At 44.3% G+C, this 6,684-nt stretch overlaps 1 protein-coding gene across 3 annotated transcripts in view; it reads right to left on the bottom strand.

The window, feature by feature from the left end:
* Positions 1 to 5,901, bottom strand: part of LOC122563483 (polycomb protein SCMH1-like) — a 188,539-nt gene extending 182,638 nt beyond the window's left edge. The window contains exons 1-3 of one of the 3 annotated variants that reach the window (XM_043717254.1): positions 5,862 to 5,901; positions 5,320 to 5,422; positions 2,701 to 2,916 (exon numbers count right to left, since the gene is read on the bottom strand). The gene's annotated coding sequence lies outside the window, so the exon portion shown is untranslated. Of the gene's footprint in view, positions 1 to 2,700; positions 2,917 to 5,319; positions 5,587 to 5,861 lie in introns of those variants that run through there. The other 2 variants (XM_043717253.1, XM_043717257.1) reach the window with 2 other exon arrangements.
* Between the last annotated feature and the right edge of the window lie 783 nt (positions 5,902 to 6,684).

The following is a 6,684-nucleotide window of genomic DNA, read 5'->3' as shown; positions in this document are numbered from 1 at the left end:
CCAGCATCTGCAGTCCTCACTTTCTCCCTGAAACAGTCGAAGAGGCAGACTCATTTACAAAGGTGCCTTAGAGGCAATTAATACTGGCTATGTCAGCAATCTGTGGATAAATGAAAGGAAATCTGCCACTCCAGAATGATGAAGTTCGTTATTTTGGGCCAGTCAGGCTGCTGAGTAGTAAGAATAAACTTAGTAGTCCATTTACATAGTCGGAAGAGAATGACCTTTATGCAAGGGTTTGTGCAATGATACTGTTAGCCCACAATGAGGCGAACAGCCTATGGGAACATGTACAGCACATTCATTGGAAAAGCCCAGATTCACTGGCATCAACCTCTGCATTTCTATATTATATCACACATGTCCAAACACCCAGAGACACGGTCAGTTTCTGTCCAGTGCTGACAGTAAAATGTGACAACTTCACCTGTCATTACTGCAACAAATTCCAGGCTGTAAATGTTAAGAAGCAGAATTTCGTTGATAAATATCAGGAGTTAAAAGCTCTGGTACCTCAACATCCAAGAATTGTTTATGGCACCAGAACATTTAACAGCCTGTAAATTCCCCTCCAACATATTGATCATTCTATAGAATTTCATTACAACTATTGAATCAGCATTTCTCTGACAATGTTATGCACATGTGTAAATGTCAGCTGATAGACAGCCCACCTAGGTTTTCATTCTCTCCTTGCAAATGTACAATCTCTGCCTGTTACAAATAAGTTTGCATTGAAACAAGAGTTGTAAGACCATCACCAAAAGGTAATCTCCTATTGCTTGCATTATACGTAAACTGTAAAGATAATCAAAATCAGTACAGCATAACATTTCAAAACTTTCTAGCAGACCAATTAAGAAAAATGTAAAAATTAAGTATGAAAGATTCCTGTTAAGGAAAGTAAGTGTGTCAATTTAAAGTTTACCACGTGTTCAAGAGCACAAAGATAGAACTTAAAATTCACTAGTCAAAGGTTGTCACAAAAGTTGATGTTACAGGGATGTGCCAGTAGCTCCTCTTTTTAAAAAGGAACTAGTCTCGTAACTACAGTACCATGTCTGCAGATTGCAATGTCTTCATTCCCTTAGATTATATCCCTAATCTGTGCTCCCATCAACCTGAAATACTTAATATTTGATGTACTTTCACAACAAAATGCAAATTTGGAACACTAGTATAAGAGATAACTGGTGGGATGCATTGTTGAATAGATGAACTTTAAGAATTCTTTTTACAAAACGGTGAGGAGAAAGTTAGCAAAGTTATGGGGCAATTGGAGAGCAAGTGCAGGCTTTATCATGTTCACGAAATAGGAAAGAAAAAAGCCAAACAATTAACTTTTCTTCAAATTATTGCAAAATTGAGAAGGGAGATTGGACAGAAGGTTAGAACTGAGCTACCAAGCGTCAGAAACAGGAACAGGTTTGTCAGCAGTTATATAGTTTGGCTAAGGGAAGGCAGTAAGAGGGGATTTGTAGATGGGATTGAGGATACTTGGTATATTGCTGAGCAGTAGAATGGTCCATGGGAAAAGTTGTAAAGCCAAAAAGCCAACCAAGGTCATGAGGCGAAAGCTAAAGGGCAAGTGGTTAATATGTACAGAACATGAGCAGAGATTTGTGGGAGCTGCAACTTGTGGATTCCCCTGTTCAGGAAGCTGATGAGAAATGCTTTGGAGAAATTCAGAACAGTCTCGGATGAAGGGTCATTGTCTTAGGATAGGGAGCAGCAAAATTAAAACAGAGTTAAGGAGAAGCTACTTCTCTCAAATGTTTGTGAATCTGTGGAATTCGCTACCCCAAAGTGCAATGAATGCTGGGACAGTGAGTATATTTAAGAAGGAGTCTGCCAATTAAAAATACGTCAATGGTTTTAAGGGTTGTGCAGACAAGGCAGGAAAATAGGGTTGAGAAGCTTATCAGCCATGATCAAATGTGCAGCAGACTCGATGGGCTGAATGGCCTAATTCTGCTCCTATATCTTATGAACTAGAACAAAAGGTGAGCATTTCTATGAGAGTACAGTAAGGTGTGGTAAAGGAGGTAGATGATGTGGAGTTGAAAATAAGTGGACCTGGTGTTGGACTAGATATGGGATTTGTTGCTGAACTCGAGATCAAAGAGGACTCAAAAGTTGCGTACCTTTCAGTATCGCATGAAGGAATGGTTGGGGAGAGAGATGGAGTTGGTAGGGCAACAATTATATCCTTAACTGCATCACAGTGCTCACTCCCAATTAGAAATTGCCAATATAAAACATTTAGAGGATGAAAATTCTTTGTTCATTATTTGCAGTGGAATGATAGACATTTTTTCCTACTAAATGACTCATTGCAACCTGCATTTTTGCATTTACTTCAACCAGCACTTTGTTTCCCCATGCAAATGATTACAGATAACAAAAGAAACTTTCCTGAATGGAGCTGATTGAGACCATTAAAACCTGTGGGAAATTTCTTGTAAATCTAATGAGTGTTGAGTTTCAGGTTTCAGATGAAGCATCAACAAGAGGATAAAAAATCAGTCGAAGGACAGTAATCGAAAGGTACTCAGATGCTTAGTCATGGGAGAGTCATGGCTTTAGGGGTGTTGGTGTTTAAACTGTATTGTGGGTAATCTGGTCTATTGGGGGTTTAAAAGTATCTGCTCTGACTGGTTAAGAAATTACATTTATAAAGACCATCAAATTGTACTATACCTTCAAAAGATTTGTGCTTTTGTGAAGGACAAATTGCTGGTGATTTAATACTGGTCCAAACACATTTAGACTTCAGTCCCCATCACAGCTCTGAAAGCTGCAATCTCCCTTTCTCCGTCATTCATCAATTCCAAGTAATTGTCAAGTTTTAAATCCAATTAGTGACCTCAATGCCCAGCATGCCTTAGGATCAGGAGACTCCAGGGACAATGATATCTGCAATTAAAGGAAAGCACTATTTATTAAAAAAGGAAATAATTCAGGCAGGTATAAACTAAGCACACCACAGCTTTCACACTAATCACTGAGACTCCACAATGGGATACTGAATGCTAGTTTTTCTTTTCTCTCTGCTCCACACCCTCTGCCTAAAGTCCTCCTGTCCCACTCAGCCTTCCCAATTTTCTAAAGTGCCCAGACCTGCTCCTTTCATAACAACCCGGAAAGTCTTCACTCTCACTGTTCCCAAGCAATCCTAGTCTGCACTGTCTCTGATACACATGGTGATAAGTGGCTCTGTGAAGGTGTGTGATGGCACTTTTTTTTACGGAATCCCTCAAAATTGAGGTAGTGGATGCCAAGGTGACTGAACAATCCAAAGCTGGACCCACACACTCTGCCATGGGTGGTGGAGTTGGACTTTGAAGACCACCTGGGTTGGGTTGGATGCTCATGTTTTTCCATATTTAATCCTGGACCTGTCAGACCACTCATCCCAAGTGAATGACACCATCCGACACACTGGAGAATGTTGCACATTTAACAGCTATGAATGGAAGAAGACAAGTACAATGTCACAAACACCATTGCACAGAGTGAAGGACAGCAAAATTGCATCTCTTCTGCACAAAACTGGACATAACCAGTGCAAAACGGTAGATAACAGGGTCTTACAGTGGGAATGTGTGGTGCTGGAAAAGCACAGCCGGTCAGGCAGCATCCCAGGAGCAGGGAAAGTTGACGTTTCCCAGCTCTTCACCAGGAGCTTATGCTCCAAACGTCGATTCTCCTGCTCCTCGGATGCTCCTTTTCCAGCACCACATTCTTTGACTCTGATCTCCAGCATCTGTAGTCCTCACTTCCTCCCGCCAGTGGAAATGCTTGTAGTGCAGTGTGGTACCCTACCTCTGAGACCCAGCTTCAAATCCCACTAGCTCCTGAGCTGCGTAATAACAACTCTGTACAGGTCAGTTCGAAAATATCTACAAAATACTCAAATCGCCACGCTAAACCGTTGGGCTGCGCAGTGCTGTGAACAGATTTAACAAATTCATTCATGTGTGACTTCGTCCTCCGGAACTGTACATCTCTCTCTCTTTCCCACGCACCACACCTCCCAACTCCAAAACTGGCCCTGTTTAGAAATGTTTCCAAACTTGTTCATCCCAGGGCTGGGAGAGAGGTGTCCAGTTAAAGGGATTGGGGAACAGGAGAGAGCATTTTCTGTTATATTTCTCCCGCCGGCTCAGTGTGGGGTACAGAGAAGCACAGACGCTGCACTGTATCTGGGGAGAGATTCAAGTGGCTGCAGCAGTGCGCTTTGCAAAACCACAGAAAAACTTTCACCAAAATCTCCACAACAGAACTAGCGACGGGGAGACAACTGTCAAAATACTGGCCCGTTCAATCTCAATGGCGTTTTACGAGGATGGTACTACCAGTTTAACACAACGAGGAATCCCCGGGGGAGAGATGGGAGCAGTGATGTCACGGAGAAACAGGCAACGTGTTCACCGAGGAGCAGGAGGAGACCCTGTACACACACACACACACTTTCCAGTCAGTGTGTCCTGTTCTCAGGTTGATCCAGTTTATCCACCGACTCCCTCCAGAATTCCTGCATGGAGCATCTCAAAGTCAGGATCTGGGGCTGGAAGGAGCTGGGGTCCCCTGGGTATCTCTGCCACCTGCTTTTCATCTGTCTTTTTAGTCCAGCTCACCCCCCATGAAAAAATAAAAGGGGTGAAACATATTGTTGTCCCCCGCCTCTTAGCCTGCGGTCAGAGATTGACAGGGCAGCACTTTGCTGGCAATCTTGAGAAGAGAGTGAGAGAGTAAAAAAAATACCCAGCACACAACACCGATCTGAAACTGTAGTGTATGTGTGTGTGTCCTGGCCCGGGGTTTGGGGGGGGGGGGGGGGGAGACAGGCAGACAGAAATTGACAGCTAATGTTCAATTTCAGTCTCTGGAACCTACAAGGCCCCAGACACAGAGAGCGAGAGAATGAGATCGGCAACTCACAATGAAAACAATCCCAGCGCCAAACAGCCCAGACTTGGGGAGAGAGAGAGAGAGGAGACAGAGAAAGGAAGGCTGTTGAAGGATCGCCAGGGAGAAGGTTTCACTCTTGGATACACTGCACTGGATACAAAGCGCCGGGGGATACACTCGATCCACGCAGCGCGGTTACAATGTATCCAGCGCGGTTACAATGTATCTAGCGCGCCCCGGGCTCCCGAAGCCACTTCCAAACGCTCCTGCTTTTGTTTCTCCACCAACCCCCTCCCCTCTGCCAACGAGGGTCGTTGTGCGATGTTTTGGCTCCGGTGATTCCCCCTCCCCACACACACACTCACACCCCTCAGCTCCCCATCTCCACAGGGATCCGGTACTTACTTGTTCCAATCGAGGGCTGCCTTTTTTTGTGTGTGTGTCTTTCCCCTCCCCTCTGGCGTGTCTCAAAGCTTAGATTTCAATCAGTCTCCGCCATGTTTGAGGACTGCGCAGTCAAAGGAGAGCGAGAGAGAGAGAGAGCGAGAGAAAGAGAGAGTGAGACCCCCATTTAGATCTGACTCTATGAAAGTACAAACACTGACACTGCACGACCCCTACTGATCAAAGCAAGGAAGCGCCCGCTGGAAACTGCCAGAGGACCAGAGGTTCCCTGCATTTAAAAAAAATCTGCTGTCACAGGAGCCCGAAATCAAAGCCATTTAACTGCAACTTCAGCAGTTTCTTGCTGGCATCGATTTTTCAGTTCTGTCGCCCACGGGCTGTCATTGTGGGAGAGGGAACCGGTCACGCTGACTCCGAGTTTATAATGGGACTGAATATTATTACAGCCAGGAGCTTGGAGGCTCAGTCCAGTTTTAAGTCACGTTCTCAATTCAATTGCAAAGCCAAACGAAAGTTTCCGGAACAGGGATGTCTACTCTCACCTCAATTATTTTGCCTGGGTAGGGTCCATCCCAGGTAAAAGCAGTGACAGCCGGGTACTGAGGCTTTGCTCCGCATGTGACCGAGCAAGTTTCCAGCAGTTGGGTTAATTCATTAAGCCTGAGCTCAGTGCTGGGGATTCTGTGGAGACAGTGAGGGTTGCAGATGCTGGAAGCCAGAGTCAGTAGATCTAAAGCTGGAAAAGCACAGCAGGTCAGACACCATCCGTGAAGCAGGAAAGTCAGGTGCTGTCTGACCTACTGTGCTTTCCCACATTGATACTGATGTTGGGGAGGTGCTGTGTTCTGATGGAAGATCATCGACCTGAAACAGATATTGAACCAATTTCCATAGATGCTGCCTGATATGCCGAATCTCCCCAGCTGTATTTTTCTTAATATTGAATAAATGACTGTGCGTTGGTTGCAGATGGAATGGGTGTCACCTGCTCTCGACTCTGCTTCTCTGAATGAAATTTCTGAATCTGCAGTAACAGGTACATGGGAATTACTTGCAGCAATGCAATGTTACTGCATGGGATACTCTTAAATTACAAGCCAGGTTCTCCACCCTTGCTTCTTAAAATTCTGCTCAAATTACATGATACTGGGCAAAAGATGTGAAGCATGTTTGGACCACCCAAATGTCAGAATGCCCGCTCAATTTCTCCTCCAAAGGAAATGCAAAGTGCTATATTTATCATCAGCTTGATTGTTGGAGTTGCAAGGAAGTTGACATAGTTAGACATCAGTCTGCCTTTGGGTTTAGAACATAAGAAATGGGGCAAGAGTTGGCTTTTGCAGCTAAAGGAATAGAATGTAAAGG

The sequence above is a fragment of the Chiloscyllium plagiosum genome, chromosome 27, assembly GCF_004010195.1.
Source record: "Chiloscyllium plagiosum isolate BGI_BamShark_2017 chromosome 27, ASM401019v2, whole genome shotgun sequence".
NCBI classification, from domain to species: domain Eukaryota; kingdom Metazoa; phylum Chordata; class Chondrichthyes; order Orectolobiformes; family Hemiscylliidae; genus Chiloscyllium; species Chiloscyllium plagiosum.
This window is presented reverse-complemented; position numbering and strand designations above follow the sequence as displayed.